The sequence below is a fragment of the Rutidosis leptorrhynchoides genome, chromosome 3 (genome assembly GCF_046630445.1).
Source record: "Rutidosis leptorrhynchoides isolate AG116_Rl617_1_P2 chromosome 3, CSIRO_AGI_Rlap_v1, whole genome shotgun sequence".
NCBI lineage: Eukaryota > Viridiplantae > Streptophyta > Magnoliopsida > Asterales > Asteraceae > Rutidosis > Rutidosis leptorrhynchoides.
Window position 1 is genome coordinate 31,892,652 of NC_092335.1, and position 24,473 is coordinate 31,917,124.

Consider the following 24,473-nt stretch of genomic DNA (forward strand, 5'->3'; position numbering starts at 1 on the left):
TTAGTTCTATAGGTGTCAAGACAAAATTTAAATTATCCGCCTAATAAGTTTAACGTACATCCTCTGATAAATTTATAGACACACAATATCTTTCCGTTGGTCGCTTAAATTGCCTAAGTAGTATCTAGGGGAAAAAGGTGGAATGTAATGAGTACAAGTCAAAGCCTCGGTTGTAGAACGTCTAGCGGTAACCGAATCGAATAAACATGAAACGTGAGAATTTCGAGAAGAAACATACCCGTGACTAGTTGTCATCTCGGGCTTCCTCGGTGTTAATGTCAAAAGTTCGACGGCGCGCGTTGAGGTTGATTTTCTTATTTGGGCATTCATTCCTAAAATGACCCGTTTGGCCACATGCGTAGCAAGTGACCGACTTTTGTGTGTTGGGTCCCTTTCGAGTGATGGGGGTGGCACTTCCACAATGTTTGTCGATGTGACCACTTCCTTGGCGCCGGTGGCGAAACCTGCCACATCCTTCAAAGTGATGCTTGTGGCATTCGTTACAAAAAGGTAGTTTTCCGGCATACCCTTTCTTGTCGCCGGGGAAAAAGGGCTCTTTGTTGAAGTTATTATTGTTGCGGTTGCTTGATTGGGAGGCTTCCCATTTTCTTTTGTTGTTACTCGGGTGGTTCTCGACCATTGGTGCTGGTGCTTCCATTTCATTTGCCGTTTCTAAAGTTTGGCAGGCCATTGTTAAAGCCTCTTGTAGGTTAGTGGGTTGGGATGTCATTACGTCGTGCTGAATGCTCTTAGGGAGGCCATCCATGTAAAGTTCGACTCTTAGGGATTCGGGAGTCATGAGATTTGGACACATTGAAACTAGTTCGGTAAACCGTTGATTATAAGCTTCGAGGTCATTCCCGACCGTTTTCAAACTCCTTAGACCCTGTTCGAGCCTTCGAGTCTCGTCGCGCGGGAAGTATTCGGTGATCATTCTTTCTCTTAATTCGGTCCAAGAGAGTGTGTGGGCTTCATCGCTTCCCACTAATTGTACATACGTGTTCCACCACGAGAGAGCAATGCCGGTGAAAGTGAGGGTGGAAAACTTGACCTTATCTTGGTCTCGACAACCGCTTGTGTTAAAAACGGCCTCCATTTGTTCAAACCATCGGGTGAGAGTAACCGGTCCTCCGGTTCCATCGAAAGTGGGAGGGTTGTACTTCATGAAGTTCTTGTAGGAGCAACCTTCGCTTGAATTACCGGCTCCATGATTGGTGTTGTTGGAAAAGTGATCGGCCACGGCCGTACCCACGGCGGTGGTTATCATTTGTTGAAGAGCTTGTTCTAGAGTTTCGAGAGGAGAGTTGTGTTGGCCTTGGTGAGTCATTGTTCCTTCATGACACAAGAATATCATTGATTAGTATTCTCAACAATACTAACCGTGATATAGATTAAGGATAGAGAGGAAATTTTTCCTTGACTCGCCTTAAATTCTTTATGTCATAATGTCGGAACGTCCATGTGAATCACCGTAATATAATCCCGGAAATTATATTACCCTGATTCTCATGTGCATTTAATATTACCTCATAAAGTCAAGGTGGCGTGCCAACAAAATTTATCAACGTAAGATCAAGATCGAATACAAGTTAGATATGATGGAAGAGTTCGAGTATAAATGCACAAATAGTCAAGTAATTCCTACTTCAGTCTATATGCCGGTTGTAGTCTAGATTCACCTATGTACCCTATGACTCGGGGTGGACACAAATGAACTCTAAATCCCTACAACCAAGGCTCTGATACCACTTGTAGCGACCCCGACAAATCGTCAAGTGACGGTGTCGTCTACCTGGGTCCCATTACCTGGTCATAAGTCTTTATGACAACGTTTGACCAAAATATGTCGCCTTCATTTCAACATAAAGATTGTTTCCAAAGTTTAAAAGAATTGTTCAACCAAAAGTTAAGTTACAAGGTTATAAGTACAAATGAAATCTAGGCGACACGGTTTAAAGTAAAGTCAAAAGACGCTCCATGAAATGCATGTATACTCGACATCCAATGCAAGTATTAATTAGTGAGCGGAAGCATGTTTCACATATCGTGCAAGACCTGAGAAAAACATAGAAATCTGTCAACGAAAACGTTGGTGAAATCATAGGTTTAAGTAAGTAAGTGTGTAAAAGTAAGTAAGTCGAACCACAAGGTTTGAAAAGTTGAAATAATAGTAATACATTCTAAAAGTTAATATTCACGAGCACCCAATTATCAAAGCTTAACATTCCATCCATTGTATACCCCATCCATAGTGCTAGAACAAACACTGATTCTCGAAAATATATTTCATCCGTAGACGGTAGCGAACCGTCAAAGATGAGGGTTGTCAACCCATATGGCCATATAACATAAGTTCTCGCTTACACCCGTCAAGTGTAACTAATGATAATCGAATTGAGGATTTTTGTTCTAAACTCGTATGTAGAATGTTTGTTTTCCCGTTCTTGTGTTCACTTAGTTCAAAAGAATCGTTTATGTTTTCTCATCCCAAATATAAGTTCAAAAAGAGTAAAAGTGGGACTATGATCTCACCTTGAGTGCAAGAGTTAATAAAGTACTTCGACAAGTAAACGCGTGCAAAGACAAAGCTAGTCTTGACCTAAACATATAGGTTATATCAATAACGGTAAACACAAACGGTCAAAGATGTTCAATTAGTCCTATGGCTCGTTACGACTCGATTATATTAGCATGTGAATCAAATTGTCAAGTTTCATGCAAGATACAAGTATAGGATCATGTTAGAAAGATTGCATAATTAATTGGTTAAGTTTGACAAAAAAAGTCAAACTTGGTCGGGTCAAAGTCAACGAAAAGTCAACATGTTCGGGTCGGGTCCCGGACTATTTTTCTATGCTAATTATTCATATACAAGTATATTAGAACAAGTTTCATGTGAATCGGAGGTCGGTAGCTAGTCAAACATTTCACGTGAAATGGGACAAAGAGGTCAGAATCTGACCAGGCCAATCCGCGCGCCGCGCGGGGATGGGGCGCGCCGCGCCACCATCTGGGCAGAGAATTCTGGTCAGTTTTTCAAAGTATGCACGAACCAAAACCTTTTCCAACCCAACTCTTGACCCGCAAACACTTATAATGCCTATCATATATCGTTGGAAAGGTATTTTGACGAGGAATACAACTAAGCACTTATGGTCAAACAATAACATCATTTACAAAAGCCGAAATCTCATCCAGTGAACAATAAAAGTCCATTTTCAAAGTTTCAAGTTCATCAATTGCATTTTGAGTTTCGGGAAACCAATTCACACATATGATATGCCGTTTTGAAGGTAATGAAGCATACATTACTACTAAATACTAACAATTAACATTCCATGACATTCAAGCATCCAAAAATTCATGTCAAGAACTATCAAACCCTAGTCAACATCTCAAAATCAATAATCATGTTTTTGAAGTTTTCTTAATTAACCTACACCTCAAATTGAAACTAATGATGCTAGTAACACATTTAATACATGAACTTTAACAATTAAACAACTTTTAATCATCCAAAATCAAAGATCAAGCAAGCAATTTTTATATTGAACTAGCTACACCAAAAACAACGAATCAAACTCATAAATTACATACACGACATCACAATGAGCCATAGACACTAATTAACAACTTTATAAGTCAAGAACACGAATTTAAAGAAATCTAGTGTTTTAGAAATGTTACCCAAAATCGAAGTAGTTAGCATCAAATCGAAGAGGATGATGAGAGGATCAAGAATATGTAATTTATTTGGTTGCTAGCTCCCTAATCCGGATTTAGATGATGAATTTATGTTAGAAAGTTGAGAGGATTTGGAAGTATCAAAAGGAGAAAGAGAGAGATGAATGAGAGGAGGAGGTTGAAGGTTTGACTAGTTGACCTAGTCAAATCTTTGGCCTCTTTGCAAGTTTGGTCCCTCTGGTTTCAAAGCGGGTGCGGGAAATAACCAAACGAATATTTAAAACGCTCGAGTAAACGGGTGACGTTATAATTAAATAACGAGGATATTATGAACGTTAGTTAACGAAAGATGCCAAATTAAATGACGAAAGATATTATTAAAAAAAAAAAAAGACGGTGTTAAAATAAATTTAATGGAAAAACGCGGGATGTTACATTGTTGTGGTGGTGCAATTAAAAATACACTGCACAACTAAATGTTCTAAGATGTAAAATATTTGGCTCTCGACCAAAATTAAGTTGGTAATGGAGAATATTTATGACTTGCACTTGGTTTAATGCGAATTAATCGCATCATGTAAATTTACATGTCCCCATAAATATTGAGAGTTTTGTACTCATTATCAATTGTCTAGTTATTAGCTGCAAGCGTTTATCTATTGATTCAGCTAAACCAATTTTGTGTATGCACATGAGCAACTGGATGTTCAACAACAATCCCTATTAAATGCTTGAGATGTTAACTCACCAGCATTAACTAGTCTCATCCTTTTAATGGTGTAATCAGAATAATGTCTTCTCAATTTAATAATTTGTGCAAGAAACTTTGTAAATGCCATATTACGGCTTGATAACACACAAACATGAGACCATCCGCTAGATGCGTCTATTAGAACCATGAAATATCAAAATGGTCCACATGATGGATGAATTGGTCCATATATATAACCTTGAATTCTTTCAAGAAACATTGGTGATTCTTTCTCAATATTCTTTTCATTAATCACCATATGTGCTTTTCATTAATCACCATTTGTGATTTTTCATTAATCACCATATGCGCTTTTCATCATATATCCTTTTCACCATATGCGCTTTTAATCATATGCACTGCGCTTTTCATCATATGCGCTTTTCATCATATGCGCTGCGCTTTTCATCATATGCGCTTTTAATCATATGCGTTTCGCTTTTCATCATATGCGCTTTTCATCATATGTGCTTTTTATCATATGCACTTTTAATCATATGCGCTGCGCTTTTTATCATATGCGCTTTTCATTATATGCGCTTTTCGGTGCTACATAGATATTTCTCATTTCCGGTTATCACTGACTGATAATCATATCCATTATGATATATACTAGAGAAACTTAACAAATTTCTCTTTGATTTGGGAGAAAACAAGGCATTGTTTATCAGAAAATTCGTACCATTTGGTAATATGAATTTTTTGCCTTTTTCGTTCCTTATATCAAGTTTGTAAGACCTGATATAGTATTTATAATTCCTTCATTTGATTTAAATCAATGAAATATTTCTTAGATTTGATCATAGTGTGTATGTTACCACTATCTGCAATATATAGGTCTTTACCATTTAATTGATGTTGTATTTCAGCAGGATTCATACTAAAACTTCAAATAAGATAAGCAAATAATGAGTTATATTTCAGCAAGATAATCAAATTATATTACCTGCAAACAAGTTACAATCTGAAGTACATAAAAGATAACACTACATAAAACATATGCGTTATGGTCTAAAACCATTTATTTATGAGTGATACATAACAAGCTAGGCATCTTAGAAAATTCAAACCATTCAAGTCTCAAGGTAGCTCAGGGTTTATTTGATCAAGATTTTTCAACAGATTCACTCTCGTTTTCTTTTCTTTTAAGACTTATTTGTAGAGCTAAACAAGATGTTCATGTATTCAAGAAATACTAGACTGATGATCCACGTTACCAGATCATTAATAAGAATCTCCGGGATACTTATAAGAGCGTCTACTAACATCTTCAATTTTATTCTTTCATGGATCACCGTTATTTCTTGATAATTAATATCGTATCTATCTTTGAGTATTTTCCATAATATACTTGGATCTTCGATCATATAATATGTAGATTCTAAGGACTCGTCAATATGTTTGCTAAGAAAAATACTTGCTATTGCTTTCTCTTGTTCGGAACAATTGTTATTTTCATTCAAGGTTTCTAAAATACAGATTGATTCGAGATGTTTTTCTACATTCATAACCCATGTTAAGTAGTTATTCCCACTTGATTCTAAAGGAGCAAATTTAAGCCTTTTCAAATTCGACATTTGTGACGACCCGGAAATTTCCGACCAAATTTAAACTTAACCTTTATATGTTTCTGACACGATAAGCAGAATTTGTAATGTTGAATCTCAAAAAGTTTGGAACTACATTCATGTAATCAATTACCCTTTGACCGTGTTCGACGATTCACGAACAATTATGTGTATATAGATATGTATATATAATATATAATATTAACTGAAAACATTAACAAAGTATTAGATATATGATACTTTACATAAACATATTTGTTTCGATATATTTATCGACAGAATTAAGAGATAATATAAAATGATTGAATTATCAGATACATTATGATATGATTACGGGCCTATGTTATGAGGTCCACTGTGATTTAAGAAATCTATTTTTTTTGACAACTCATTACTTAACCAGTATGATAAAGATAACGATATTTATATTTTATTAAATATATATATATATATATATAACAATTTAAATTAATATTATATATATTTTTATACGCGTATTATACGTACATAGTTTTATACTTTTACTATACTTTAACTTTACCTTTACTTTACTTTTACTTCACTTTAACTTTAATAATTCATACTTTAATTATTCACTTTAATAATTCATACTTTAATAATTCATACTTTAATAATTTACTTTAATAATTCATACTTTAATAATTCACTTTAATAATTCACTTTAATAATTCATACTTTAATAATTTACTTTAATAATTCATACTTTAATAATTCACTTTAATAATTCATACTTTAATAATTCACTTTAATAATTCAAAAATCTATTATAAATAGAATTCAATAGGTTTCATTATTTCATAGAAACTTGAAAATATATTTCTCTATACTCTCTCAATCGAATTACATATATATATATATATATATATATATATATATATATATATATATATATATATATATATATATATATATATATATATATATATATATATATATTTACTTAGTATTATTTCAAGATATTATTAGTATACATAAAATACTACGACGGAGTTATATTCAGACGATTTCAAAATAAGTTTTCAAATGGGATAGAGCTAAGGAAATTATGGGTTATAGCTATGAAGGTTATGGGTATTGATCGAGGGTATTGCTCGTGAGGTCAACCTAACATTTATCATTTTCGTTGCGTCTACGTACTTTCCTGCAATATTGAATCACAATATTGATACGTGAGCATTCATATCTTATCTTTTATATATTAATAGTGTATCCCTGACTAGTGCTCGAGTATATATAATTATGCATGTTTGTATGCTTAGTTTCGTCGTTAAATAGTTTATGATAAATCACGAATTTGATACATATGCTACTGAGATAAGTTATATGATATGCATGTCGTTGAAAATCCGAAGAAAAAATTAATAACTTTTCATTTAGAAATCGTGTGGTTTCGATGAACGGATTAAAAGATATGGTCAACTGAATTATCATTAATTTTAATATTATTATTAAAACGATTATTATAACTGTTATCAGTTGATGTTATTACTAAAATTATCTTTATTACTAAAAATTAATATTTTTATTGAAACTATCATTTTATTATTTTTATCCTTATTATTATTATCAATATTATTTTATCAAATAAATATGCGTACAAAGATATTTTTACCACACGTAATGTAATTACATTAATAATACATACCACTATATTTTATGATATTAAGTGAATTTTATAAATTTTATTATTTGAGATATATAAAAGTATATTTTTATCATATATGAATTTTAATATAAATTTTTATTTATTAATAAATGACTTGTATTATTTAGTATAATAAGATCTGATAAATATATTTAAATATATAAAACTACTATATATAAGTTATATAATATTCATGTATAGATTTTGGAAGTCATTTTGGGTCAAGTTGACTTTTGTTGACTTTTGCATGTCGGTCTCGAGCATTAGGATTGTGATACACTACGACTTCACCTAAATTGTTAGACAGATATTGACCAACATATAAATATATATACTTAATATAGGTTCGTGAATTCGAGACAAACACTGCACTTGTTCAGTGCCGTCATATACATAATTGCTACGAAATACAGTATTGTGAGTTTCATTTGCTCCCTTTTATATATATTTTTGGGACTGAGAATACATGCGCTGTTTTTATAAATGTTTTACGAAATAGGCACAAGTACTAAAACTAATTCTACGTGGGTTTAAACCAGAAATATACCCTTAGCTTGGTAACATTAAACTACTAGTCTATGTACGGTAGGCGCGAATTCTAAAGATAGATCTATTGGGCCTGACAAACCCCATCCTGACTATGGGATGCTTTAGTACTTCGAGATTTATATAACACACCTGATTCGGTGTACTTTCAGAGGGTAAAACATGAACGTTAAAGCTTGTTACCGAGTGCCTACAACTTATAGAATACTTTTATACACTTGCGAGTGTACATATATTTATAAACGGAAATCTTGTGGTCTATTAATATATTGAAATGATTGTTATGATAAACCTATGAACTCACCAACCTTTTGGTTGACACTTTAAAGCATGTTTATTCTCAGGTATTAAAGAAATCTTCCGCTGTGCATTAACTCATTTTAAGGATATTACTTGGAGTCATTCATGGCATATTTTGAAAGACGTTGCATTCGAGTCATTGAGTTCATCAAGATTATTATTAAGCCAAATTATAGTTGGATGTATTATGAAATGGTGTGCATGCCGTCAACTTTTGTTGTAAAGAAAGTTTGTCTTTTAAAAACGAATGCAATGTTTGTAAAATGTATCATATAGAGGTCAAATACCTAGCGATGTAATCAACTATTGTGAATCGTTTATAATGTATATGAACGGGTCCTTTCAGTTGGTATCAGAGCGGTGGTCTTAGCGAACCAGGTCTTGCATTAGTGTGTCTAACTGATAGTTGTTAAGATGCATAAGTGAGTCTGGACTTCGACCGTGTCTGCATGTCAAAAGTTTTGCTTATCATTTTTAGTTTGAAATCATCTACTTACCACCCTTAGGAAATTACCTGCTTATCATTCTTAAGTCTAGACGCGTTTTCCTACATTTATTGCATAATAGTGTATAGACGAATTCTTATCTTAGCATATCTGTTACTGTGAACTTTGACTGACATCTTTCAAAGATTCCTCCGTAATTTATGGGATTTTGGTATTATATATACATATGTAAATTATGTATTGAAGAATACCAAATCTAAATTCTACAATCTATTTCATACCAAAAAAATTCTTTCCCTGATCATACAAGATGGATCCCTCAACCAGTTCAAGTTCCTCGGATTCCGACAGCTATGCCGACATGGATTTTCACATGAGCTCCGAAAGCAGCGTGACCGGAATGGATCAACCAATTAGCCATCATCTATTCTGGATGAATTGGGGATGGGTTGGTAATCTACTTAACCATTGGAGACAAGAAGAAGGCGATCCCTTTCATCCACCACATTGCCCTCTTGGCAATGAACCTGAAGCACTTACCGGCGAACCTGTCCGAAACACCATTTTCTCTCTCATTTCCAGAGTATCTCGTCATGATTATATACTACACCAAATTCTAGATCTTATTTATCCGCTCGTCCGAACCGACAATCACCCCGGTGTAATAGAAGAAGTCAACGAGCTTCGCGCTCGGGTAGTGGCTTTGGAAAATATGGTGCAAAGGTTACAAACACCAGCAGTAGCACCAGCAGCATAACCAGTACCACCATCAACAACATCAACAGTACCATTACCACCACCAACAACAACCGCATCGCAAACCTCAACTTCACAATCTGTCCCACGAGCATCGACGTCATACGCCATGTAGATACCAAGGAATACCACAACGATGAAGTATTGATTCATAACTTCATTGGGGAAACATTCTACGGCGATTATGTAATTTCTAAAGTTTAGAAATTATCTATCCTAGCCTTAACCATAAATCAAATGAGTTTAATTTAATATTAACTCATTAAATCAATATTACATCTGAAGAAATATACACATATATATTTCCATAAAGACTGTAATAAAATTCGTTTGTACAAAATATTAATTGTGAAATTTTTTTTAACGGGTAGGTAATACCCGAGAGATATATAAATTCACAATTAATATGTTACATTCTTCGAATCTGATTCAGCAAATCATCCATTATACTCTCTACTTTCACAACAATATACATTCTTTTATAGAAATCAAAACAACCATACTCATTCAAAATCTAATTACATATTCTGATTTTGAAATCTCAGAATTCGATTCAAGATATAACCGAAATCATCACTCTTAGATTCCTACATCTTTCAAAACTATACTTTGACTTCAAAACTGTCCTAGAACCTCATTTCTATTCATGGAACTCACAAAAATATTTGTATCATTCAAAATCTTAGAACATCATATGTATATTAACAATTACAATATGTGTTCAAACACTTCGAAATTCCTAAAGACATGCGAGATGATTATCCAACCACACATTACCCACTGTCATGCACCTGAAAAGCTCTCGAAACCAAAGTTATAGTTTAACACGTATTCGTGTAAGATCCTTTGATATTTATTACCAAATATAATTTTTCAATCTCTTTCCAAAATAGACAGTTTTGTCACAGCTCCAGCAAATCACCTTCATTTATTTATACGAATAAACCTTATTATAACAATTACCCCTTCATCATTGTTACCGGGGAACCTTTCATATCTCGCCACATTAGCAGTAAACTTATCAACAACTTCATTAACCTTCGACTTAAGCCTCTTCGAAAAGCCACTATACTTATTCATTAAAACCCCATCATGTACTCACCTACATCCTGTAACAATAATTGTCACACCAGCTACTGGGAATTAGCAATCAGTATTTTGAATTTCGCTACAATTTTACGTCAAAAGTTATACATATAACGTCTATCTCCTAGACTTACATACTTCGAATGTGAATTTTCTGAAAAACATCCCAAACTATGAACTAGTTCTCCGAAATTGGAAAAATGCTGATGAAGCAGCAAAAACTGTAAACGACTTTAACAGTCAAAAGTTTGATGATAAAGAATAGTATGGTGGTAAAGCTGAGAAAAAGAGAAGGTTTGAAACTGGAAAACGGATTGAGCAGACCATGAAGGAGGCTGTGGACAAATCACAAAGACTAAACCTGCCTTCAAAGGATCCAAATGATTCAGTGTCTACTGAAATCGTTAGCAAACAACTTACTTCTTATTCTAAACCTTCACAGACAAATCTTCTTCATCATCCATATTATCGTATCTTTTATTATAATATCTTCGATATTCCTGAAGATATTTTCACAACTATTCTTATCTGAAATCTTTTATCTCTTCGCAATATCTTCGTTACAACATAAAAAGAAACTGTGTTAGTTTCTAAATTTTTTTTAAAAAAAATTTGAATTTAAAATAGAAATTTTTTTGAAGTAGTGTTGGGAACTGAAGCATGAGTTAGTATAATATAATGACACTTGATCAACGTGATTATATTACAGTAAGTCATGCTGAGTTTCTAATGGAACGTGATGATTCACAGAACATACCGTCATCATGTACTGTTTACACGACTCTTACATTCTACCCAATTTTCAAACATATTAAGAACATATCATCTTGATAGCTCTATATTTTCGGATATTCTGGTAATTTGCCAAATCAAGATCGTGCCATTACGATTTTCTTCTTGGAACATTAACTATGTTCATCCAAAAATTCATATCTACGAATTCTGGACTATTATCCGCTTGACTTAATATCTGGAAGAGAAAACGAAAGCATGAAGCTCCGAAATATAATGGAGAATATAAAGCCCGATAACAACCCCGAAATTACAAACCGTGTATATAAATGCGTATAGCAATATAAAGACACGGGAGAATGAAAAACACAATAACCCCAAGGTAATGGTAGAAGAAAATAACTTCCTCCGGTGGTAGATGAAAAAGAAGAATGACAGATATGAAAGTTAAAAGTATATCAAGAATCAATACTGGATGAAGCATATTAACGAATGCTTTAAAGTATGAATTGGGGAGAAAGACTAGAAGGTGTGAGCTGTGGAAATAAAGAAACGAAGGGGGTGGAATTATAGTAAAATATCAGACAGAGAAATCGAGACAGATTATCGCATTTAATCAAAGAAGATCCTGATTTCCTTAATTGCCGAAGAACCAAATCTTATTGCAAAGATTTTCTTTAAATCCCATGAATTCCGGAAATCAATCATAACTACGTCATCGGTTAAAACGAATATACATTTACTCATTTCACTCTCTTGCGATAGCTTCACTTATACTCTTCGCGTAATCAAATTGTGTTATCTATATTACTCAATGATGATAAAACTCTATTTATCAACTCATATTCGTCATGAAAACATTTTTATAGCTAGCCATGACGACCTCGATCAAATTTCGGGACGAAATTTCTTTAACGGGTAGGTACTGTGACGACCCGGAAATTTCTGACCAAATTTAAACTTAACCTTTATATGTTTCTGACACGATAAGCAGAATTTGTAATGTTGAATCTCAAAAAGTTTGGAACTACATTCATGTAATCAATTACCCTTTGACCGTGTTCGACGATTCACGAACAATTATGTGTATATAGATATGTATATATAATATATAATATTAACTGAAAACATTAACAAAGTATTAGATATATGATACTTTACATAAACATATTTGTTTCGATATATTTATCGACAGAATTAAGAGATAATATAAAATGATTGAATTATCAGATACATTATGATATGATTACGGGCCTATGTTATGAGGTCCACTGTGATTTAAGAAATTTATTTTTTTTGACAACTCATTACTTAACCAGTATGATAAAGATAACGATATTTATATTTTATTAAATAAATAAATATATATATATATATATATATATATATATATATATATATATATATATATATATATATATAACAATTTAAATTAATATTATATATATTTTTATACGCGTATTATACGTACATAGTTTTATACTTTTACTATACTTTAACTTTACCTTTACTTTACTTTTACTTCACTTTAACTTTAATAATTCATACTTTAATAATTCACTTTAATAATTCATACTTTAATAATTCATACTTTAATAATTCACTTTATTAATTCACACTTTAATAATTCACTTTAATAATTCATACTTTAATAATTCACTTTAATAATTCATACTTTAATAATTCACTTTAATAATTCATACTTTAATAATTCACTTTAATAATTCAAAAATCTATTATAAATAGAATTCAATAGGTTTCATTATTTCATAGAAACTTGAAAATATATTTCTCTATACTCTCTCAATCGAATTACATATATATATATATATATATATATATATATATATATATATATATATATATATATATATATTTACTTAGTATTATTTCAAGATATTATTAGTATACATAAAATACTACGACGGAGTTATATTCAGACGATTTCAAAATAAGTTTTCAAATGGGATAGAGCTAAGGAAATTATGGGTTATAGCTATGAAGGTTATGGGTATTGATCGAGGGTATTGCTCGTGAGGTCAACCTAACATTTATCATTTTCATTGCGTCTACGTACTTTCCTGCAATATTGAATCACAATATTGATACGTGAGCATTCATATCTTATCTTTTATATATTAACAGTGTATCCCTGACTAGTGCTCGAGTATATATGATTATGCATGTTTGTATGCTTAGTTCCGTCGTTAAATAGTTTATGATAAATCACGAATTTGATACATATGCTACTGAGATAAGTTATATGATATGCATGTCGTTGAAAATCCGAAGAAAAAATTAATAACTTTTCATTTAGAAATCGTGTGGTTTCGATGAACGGATTAAAAGATATGGTCAACTGAATTATCATTAATTTTAATATTATTATTAAAACGATTATTATAACTGTTATCAGTTGATGTTATTACTAAAATTATCTTTATTACTAAAAATTAATATTTTTATTGAAACTATCATTTTATTATTTTTATCATTATTATTATTATCAATATTATTTTATCAAATAAATATGCGTACAAAGATATTTTTACCACACGTAATGTAATTACATTAACAATACATACCACTATATTTTATGATATTAAGTGAATTTTATAAATTTTATTATTTGAGATATATAAAAGTATATTTTTATCATATATGAATTTTAATATAAATTTTTATTTATTAATAAATGACTTGTATTATTTAGTATAATAAGATCTGATAAATATATTTAAATATATAAAACTACTATATATAAGTTATATAATAAACATGTATAGATTTTGGAAGTCATTTTGGGTCAAGTTGACTTTTGTTGACTTTTGCATGTCGGTCTCGAGCATTAGGATTGTGATACACTACGACTTCACCTAAATTGTTAGACAGATATTGACCAACATATAAATATATATACTTAATATAGGTTCGTGAATCCGAGACAAACACTGCACTTGTTCAGTGCCGTCATATACATAATTGCTACGAAATACAGTATTGTGAGTTTCATTTGCTCCCTTTTATATATATTTTTGGGACTGAGAATACATGCGCTGTTTTTATAAATGTTTTACGAAATAGGCACAAGTACTAAAACTAATTCTACGTGGGTTTAAACCAGAAATATACCCTTAGCTTGGTAACATTAAACTACTAGTCTATGTACGGTAGGCGCGAATTCTAAAGATAGATCTATTGGGCCTGACAAACCCCATCCTGACTATGGGATGCTTTAGTACTTCGAGATTTATATAACACACCTGATTCGGTGTACTTTCAGAGGGTAAAACATGAACGTTAAGGCTTGTTACCGAGTGCCTACAACTTATAGAATACTTTTATACACTTGCGAGTGTACATATATTTATAAACGGAAATCTTGTGGTCTATTAATATATTGAAATGATTGTTATGATAAACCTATGAACTCACCAACCTTTTGGTTGACACTTTAAAGCATGTTTATTCTCAGGTATTAAAGAAATCTTCCGCTGTGCATTAACTCATTTTAAGGATATTACTTGGAGTCATTCATGGCATATTTTGAAAGACGTTGCATTCGAGTCATTGAGTTCATCAAGATTATTATTAAGCCAGATTATAGTTGGATGTATTATGAAATGGTGTGCATGCCGTCAACTTTTGTTGTAAAGAAAGTTTGTCTTTTAAAAACGAATGCAATGTTTGTAAAATGTATCATATAGAGGTCAAATACCTCGTGATGTAATCAACTATTGTGAATCGTTTATAATGTATATGAACGGGTCCTTTCAACATTTTCTATTATCAAAAAGATGAACAACATAAATCATAATCATAATCAACTTCTATTTATAGACAAATAATAAAATGTAATTAGAATCATTTTAAATTCATAAGTAGCAAACAACAAAATAATGACATGATTACAAATGATAAAACCACAAGAGCAGTATAGAATATAGGTTCACCCCGTGGTAAATTAGAAACAATGATGATAGTTAGTATGACCAATACAATAGGAAAAATCATCCTTGTGTGAATCATCTTTATAAAAAACTTTTTGAGAGTGGTAATCTGAGAAAATGAAGATTGATTTGTGAAAATGTGAAAACGGAGATGTTTTGTGACGCCCCGTACAAAACCATCGTGTACGGATCATCAACAACATGATCATTACAAGGTCAAACTGTAGTGACCCGAACTTTTCCATGTTTATATATATATTAAATGAAATTGTTATTTACATGATTAAGTGTTTTCAACATGTTAAGTAATCAAACTTGTTAAGACTTGATTAATTGAAATAGGTTTCATATAGACAATTGACCACCCAAGTTGACCGGTGATTCACGAGCGTTAAAACTTGTAAAAACTATATGATGACATATATATGGATATATATATAGTTAACATGATATTATGATAAGTAAACATATCATTAAGTATATTAACAATGAACTACATATGTAAAAACAAGACTACTAACTTAATGATTTTGAAACGAGACATATATGTAACGATTTTCGTTGTAACAACATTTAATGTATATATATCATATTAAGAGATATTCATACATCATAATATCATGATAATATAATAATTTAAAATCTCATTTGATATTATAAACATTGGGTTAACAACACTTAACAAGATCGTTAACCTAAAGGTTTCAAAACAACACTTACATGTAACGACTAACGATGACTTAACGACTCAGTTAAAATGTATATACATGTAGTGTTTTAATATGTATTCATACACTTTTGAAAGACTTCAAGACACTTATCAAAATACTTCTACTTAACAAAAATGCTTACAATTACATCCTCGTTCAGTTTCATCAACAATTCTACTCGTATGCATCCGTATTTGTACTCGTACAATACATAGCTTTTAGATGTATGTACTATTGGTATATACACTCCAATGATCAGCTCTTAGCAGCCCATGTGAGTCACCTAACACATGTGGGAACCATCATTTGGCAACTAGCATGAAATATCTCATAAAATTACAAAAATATGAGTAATCATTCATGACTTATTTACATGAAAACAAAATTACATATCCTTTATATCTAATCCATACACCAACGACTAAAAACACCTACAAACACTTTCATTCTTCAATTTTCTTCATCTAATTGATCTCTCTCAAGTTCTATCTTCAAGTTCTAAGTGTTCTTCATAAATTCCAAAAGTTCTAGTTTCATAAAATCAAGAATACTTCCAAGATTTCAAGTTTACTTCCAAGTTTTCTAAATTCATTCCAAGTAATCATCCAAGATCAAGAAACCTTTGTTACTTACAGTAGGTTATCGTTCTAATACAAGGTAATAATCATATTCAAACTTTAATTCAATTTCTATAACTATAACAATCTTATTTCGAGTGGAAATCTTACTTGAAATTGTTTTCGTGTCATGATTCTGCTTCAAGAACTTTCAAGCCATCCAAGGATCCTTTGAAGCTAGATCCATTTTTCTCATTTCCAGTAGGTTTATCCAAAGAACTTGAGGTAGTAATGATGTTCATAACATCATTCGATTCATACATATAAAGCTATCTTATTCGAAGGTTTAAACTTGTAATCACTAGAACATAGTTTAGTTAATTCTAAACTTGTTCGCAAATAAAAGTTAATCCTTCTAACTTGACTTTTAAAATCAACTAAACACATGTTCTATATCTATATGATATGCTAACTTAATGATTTAAAACCTGGAAACACGAAAAACACCGTAAAACCGGATTTAAGCCATCGTAGTAACACCGCGGGCTGTTTTGGGTTAGTTAATTAAAAACTATGATAAACTTTGATTTAAAAGTTGTTATTCTGGGAAAATGATTTTTATTATGAACATGAAACTATATCCAAAAATTATGGTTAAACTCAAAGTGGAAGTATGTTTTCTAAAATGGTCATCTAGGCGTCGTTCTTTCGACTGAAATGACTACCTTTACAAAAACGACTTGTAACTTATTTTTACGACTATAAACCTATACTTTTTCTATTTAGATTCATAAAATAGAGTTCAATATGAAACCATAGCAATTTGATTCACTCAAAACGGATTTAAAATGAAGAAGTTATGGGTAAAACAAGATTGGATAATTTTTCTCATTTTAGCTACATGAAAATTGGTAACAAATCTATTCCAACGATAACTTAATCAACTTGTATTGTATATTATGTAATCTTGAGATACCATAGACACGTATACAATGTTTCGACCTATCATGTCGACACATCTATATATATTTCGGAACAACCATAGACACTCTATATGTGAATGTTGGAGTTAGCTATACAGGGTTGAGGTTGATTCTAAAATATATATAGTTTGAGTTGTGATCAATACTGAGATACGTATACACTGGGTCATGGATTGATTCAAGATAATATTTATCTATTTATTTCTGTACATCTAACTGTGGACAACTAGTTGTAGGTTACTAACGAGGACAGCTGACTTAATAAACTTAAAACATCAAAATGTATTAAAAATGTTGTAAATATATTTTGAACATACTTTGATATATATGTATATATTGTTATAGGTTCGTGAATCAACCAGTGGCCAAGTCTTACTTCCCGACGAAGTAAAAATCTGTGAAAGTGAGTTATAGTCCCACTTTTAAAATCTAATATTTTTGGGATGAGAATACATGCAGGTTTTATAAATGATTTACAAAATAGACACAAGTACGTGAAACTACATTCTATGGTTGAATTATTGATAATGCTAAAAACGAACATATATTTCATAGCATTATTCCCCAAGAAAGACAAGCTTTTAGTTGCAATTGTCCTATTTACAAGTGATATTCGTTTAAATAATAAAAGGTGAAGACAAAAGACAGATTCGACGAATTGAAGACGCAAACGACCAAAAAGCTCAAAAGTACAAAATACAATCAAAGTGGTTCCAATTATTGATAAGAAACGTCTCAAAATTACAAGAGTACAAGATTCAAAACGAAAAGTACAAGATATTAAATTGTACGCAAGGACGTTCGAAAATCCAGAACCGGGACCAGAGTCAACTCTCAACGCTCGACGCAACGGACTAAAAATTACAAGTCAACTATGCACATAAATATAATATAATATATAATTAATTCTTAAAATTAATATATATATTATATTATATTATAAAACCGTCGGCAGAAGAAAACAACCAAATGTGAGCCTCCCCAGCTGGCCATGCGATCGCATGGCCTGGAAGGCATAAATCCATGCGATCGCATGAGCCCCAGTTCCAGTCCACATGCCTATAAAAATCGAGCTTTGGTGCACCACAAAAACACATCTTTTTCTTCTTCACTCAAACGTAGTATATGTATATATAATTTATATTTTAATTTTAATTTTAAATCCTAATAATAAGGGTGTGTTAGCGAATGTTGTAAGGGTGTAAGTCGAAATTCTGTCCGTGTAACGCTACGCTATTTTTAATCATTGTAAGTTATGTTCAACCTTTTTAATTTAATGTCTCATAGCTAAGTTATTATTATGCTTATTTAATCGAAGTAATCATGATGTTGGGCTAATTATTAAAATTGGGTAATTGGGCTTTGTACCATAATTGGGGTTTGGACAAAAGAACGACACTTGTGGAAATTAGACTATGGGCTATTAATGGACTTTATATTTGTTTAACTAAATGATAGTTTGTTAATGTTAATATAAAGATTTACAATTGGACGTCCCTATAAATAACCATATACACTCGATCGGACACGATGAGCGGGGTATTTATATGTACGAATAATCATTCATTTAACCGGACACGGGAATGGATTAATAGCCACTAGAATTATTAAAACAGGGGTGAAATTATGTACAAGGACACTTGGCATAATTGTTAACAAAGTATTAAAACCTTGAGTTACACTCAGTCGACATCCTGGTGTAATTATTAAACAAAGTATTAAAATCTTGTTACAATTTAAGTCCCCAATTAGTTGGAATATTTGACTTCGGGTATAAGGATAATTTGACGAGGACACTCGCACTTTATATTTATGACTGATGGACTGTTATGGACAAAAATCAGACGGACATATTAAATAATCCAGGACAAAGGACAATTAACCCATGGGCATAAAACTAAAATCAACACGTCAAATATCATGATTACGGAAGTTTAAATAAGCATAATTCTTTTATTTCATATTTAATTTCCTTTATTTTATATTTAATTGCACTTCTAATTATAGCATTTTTATTTATTGTTATTGTATTTAATTGCACTTTTAATTATCGTACTTTTTAATTATCGCAAGTTTATTTTATCGCACTTTTATTATTCGCAATTTCATTATCGTTATTTACTTTACGCTTTAAATTAAGTCTTTTATTTATTTAATATTTTACATTTGGTTTTAACTGCGACTAAAGTTTTAAAATCGACAAACCGGTCATTAAACGGTCAAAACCCCCCTTTATAATAATAATATTACTTATATATATATATATTTGTATTTTTATAAATTTAAACTAATATAGCGTTAAGCTTTGATTAAAAAAGATTCCCTGTGGAACGAACCGAACTTACTAAAAACGACACTACTGTACGATTAGGTACACTGCCTATAAGTGTTGTAGCAAGGTTTAAGTATATCCATTCAATAAATAAATAAATATCTTGTGTAAAACTTTATCTTATTTAATAGTATTTCCTGCTAAAATTTAATAGTATTTTATACCCCTTAGCTTTACACATCAAGTATTTTTGGCGCCGCTGCAGGGGAATTGCCGAAGCGAAACGGCACACATATAAAAAAAAAAAATACGTTTTTGTAAAAATACGTTTTAAATATTCGAAAATATAAAAAGAAAACAAAAATATAAATATTTTTAAGAGTTTGTTAAATATTTAAGTTTTATAAAGTTTCTTTATTTTTATTTTTAAGTTTGTAAAAATATAAATTTTATTTAAATATTTTGTATTTATTTAAAATAGAAAAATCAAAACAGCAAAAAAAAAAAAAAATATAAAAAACATACTCTGCCCGATCACTGTTGCAGCCCAGAGCCTGGCCCAATTTCGCAAGCCATGCGATCGCATGGAAAATCAACTAACACCTCATGCGATCGCATGAGGTGATTTGACAGGCCTGGTAACCTCAGCCGCCTGTTTAGGGTTTTAATTAATATATAATTATTATTATTATAACCCTAATTAGGGTTTAATTTTTAATTATTAATTTAGTTTTTATTATTAATTTGTATTATTTAGTTTAATTAGTTTAATTAAATTATAAAATTAATAGTTTTATAAAATAAATAATATAAAAATAATATTTTTATAAAAATTGTAATTTTTACAACTTTTAGTATATTTTTATATTTTGTCCCTTTTTAATTGTTTTAGCGTAATAATTGTGTTTTTCGTTCATATTTAGTTTTAAACATAGTTTTTGCCATAGTTATTTTTATTTCTAGATTTTTAGGCTTTGCCGTAAAATCCCTTAAGTGCTTTTTCTTTAGACTAAGATTTAAGTGCTTTAGAATTCTGCGACGTTTTTTTTTTTTTTTTTTACCTTTTTGAGATATTGCCATTTGGGATATAGTTTTTCCTGTAAGCTTTAATATTTTTAGACATCTTTTACCTATGTATCAATTATCATTCCAATTAGTAATCTCAATTTGCGATTATAATTTTAAGTTAGTGATAGTAATAAGGTTGGGTTAGTCGAGTTTTTTTTTTTTTAAGTTTTATAGTCATTTTTTTTTCTTTCTTATTTTTTCGACGCCTTTTATTTTTCAACCCTTTTTCTTTTTCGACCTTTTTCGACGCGCTCTTTTTTTCTTTCTTATTTCTCGTCATTCTAGTTTTAGGACATAGATTTTTATTCTGCTTCTTATCTAAATTTCTTAAAATTACGAAAATTTATTTTAAGTAGTTAAATTGATAGACATCAAAATTTTCTGGTTCGTAGTAATAGTTGGATTTGTACGTGGACCGGGTTATTGGAGCCAAACAGTCCTCAATTATATTGAGACCAAACGAATCCTGCCCCCCTGCTGCATCTTTTGGCTATTCAAAACGTGGGCAAAATCAGAAAAGTCTATTAATTGGATAACTTATATAATTTTTTCTTTCCTTTTAAAAACTAATAGGATATTCAGTGAATGCACCGAGCAAGACGTTCACCACCTTTTGTACGTTCACCACCTGTAACTAGATCAAGACATCTAGCAAATATTACCGCCGTTGATTTTTCTTTAGAATCGTCATCCAGTCGACCAAGTACTCCAATTTAAATTTCCGATAATCCATTTTTTGAACCCGACCTCACAATTGAGAATCCGGAGAATATTCAGGAACGATTCATAGATCCTGAACCATTAAATTTTCCTCCGGAACCACCAATCATTCAAACAGAGATTGTTGAGGAACGAACCATTAAATCAGAATCCTCTAGTGATTCCGATTCAACAAATTCAATTATGGAGAATCTGGAACCTTTAAGTATGGAAGACCGAATGAGAGCTAAACGCACTGGCCAAGGTCACGCAATTACTCATCCTGACATTAATGCGCCAGATTATGAAATCAAAGGACAAATTCTACACATGGTGACTAATCAATGCCAATTTAGTGGTGCGCCGAAGGAAGATCCAAATGAACATCTTCGTACCTTTAATAGGATCTGCACACTATTTAAAATCCGAGAAGTGGAGGATGAACAGATATATCTCATGTTATTTCCCTGGACTTTAAAGGGAGAAGCCAAAGATTGGTTGGAATCGTTACCTGAAGGGGCGATCGATACATGGGACGTTTTAGTTGAAAAATTTCTTAAACAATTCTTTCCGGCATCTAAAGCCGTAAGACTTCAAGGAGAAATTGTTACGTTCACACAGAAACCGAATGAAACTCTATATGAGGCGTGGACAAGATTTGGAAAGTTATTAAGAGGATGTCTGCAACATGGTTTAGACACCTGTCAAATAGTACAAATATTCTACCAAGGATGCGACATCACTACAAGGAAAGACATCGATATAGCAGCTGGTGGTTCTATTATGAAGAAAACCGAAACTGATGCTTACAAAATTATTGATAACACTGCTTCCCACTCACATGAGTGGCACCAAGAAAAAGATATCGTTAGATCATCTAAAGCAGCTAGAGCCGATTCTAGCCATGACTTAGATTCCATTTCCGCAAAGATAGATGCTGTCGAGAGACGAATGGAAAAGATGACTAAAGATATCCACTCAATACGAATTAGCTGTGAGCAGTGTGGAGGACCACATTTGACAAAAGATTGTCTCAGTATTGAATTAACAATGGAACAAAGAGAGAATATTTCATACATAAACCAAAGGCCTGGAAATAATTATCAGAATAATTATTAACCGCCAAGACCGATTTACAATCAAAATCAGAATTATAACCGAAATATTCCATACAACAACCAACAAGGTCCTAGCAATCAACAAGTATCTAACAATACTTACAACCAGTAAAGACCTAATTTTCAAAACAAACCACCACAAACCGATGATAAAAAGCCGAATTTAGAAGATATGATGACGAAGCTAGTTGAAATTCAAACACAGTTTTTCACATCTCAGAAACAAACTAATGAACAAAATGCTCAAGCATTTAGAAATCAACAAGCTTCTATTCAAAACTTGGAACAAGAAGTAAGTAACCTAGAAAGGTTAATAGGTGAAAGAAAATCGGGAAGTTTACCTAGTGATACAAATGCTAACCCCCGGAATGAAACAGCTAAAGCCATTACCACAAGAAGTGGTACAACACTTAAACCACCTGAAATACGTGTAACTTCTGATGAAGCTGTTCCTACTCCACAAGAACTACAACCTGAACAAGATAAGGAAAAAGAACCGGTAGTTGAAAAGGTTAATGAAGATAACACAGCTAAGGATAAACCTTATGTTAAACCATACCAACCACCACTTCCTTACCCAAGTAAAATGAAAAAAGAAAAACTTGAAGCCGAGCAATCCAAATTCTTGGATATGTTTAAACAGATAAATGTAAATCTTCCTTTCATTGATGTGATTTCAGGAATGCCTAGATATGCTAAATTTCTGAAAGATCTAATCTCAAATAGAAAGAAAATGGAAGAACTCTCGGCCGTTACTATGAATGCTAATTGTTCAGCAGTGCTGTTGAATAAGATACTAGAAAAACTATCTGATCCAGGAAGTTTCACAATTCCATGTTTTCTGGGTAGTCTTAGTTCAATAGAAGCATTGGCAGACTTAGGTGCTAGTATAAATTTAATGCCGTATTCACTATACGCTAAACTAGACCTTGGAGAATTGAAACCAACAAGAATAAGCATACAACTAGCCGATCGATCAATAAAATATCCTAGAGGGATAATGGAGAACATGCTAGTTAAAGTTGGTACTTTAGTATTTCCAGTAGATTTTGTTGTTCTGGACATGGAAGAAGATTCTCATGTTCCTCTCATATTAGGAAGACCATTCTTAAACACGGCTAAAGCAATGATAGACGTGTTTGGTAAGAAATTGACCCTAAGTATAGAGGACGAGAGTGTTACCTTTTCAGTTGATAGAGCAATGCAACAACCGCAATCTGCAGATGATACATGTTATTATATTCAAACTATAGATTCACATGCAGAATTGTTAGAAGAATTTCCAGAATTACAAGGAACAGGAGAATGTTCTTTAGGAGAAGGAACTGAACCAATTGATGAAGTTGAAATGTTAGCTACACTAATAGCTAATGGATATGAACCAACAACAGAAGAAATTCAAATGCTAAAAGAAGAAGACAGATATCGATATAAATCATCGATAGAAGAACCTCCGACATTAGAGTTAAAGCCACTTCCAAACCATTTGGAATACGCTTATTTACATGGTGAATCTGAATTACCTGTAATAATATCGTCTTCTCTTACTGAAAATGAGAAATCACAACTCATTTCTGTGTT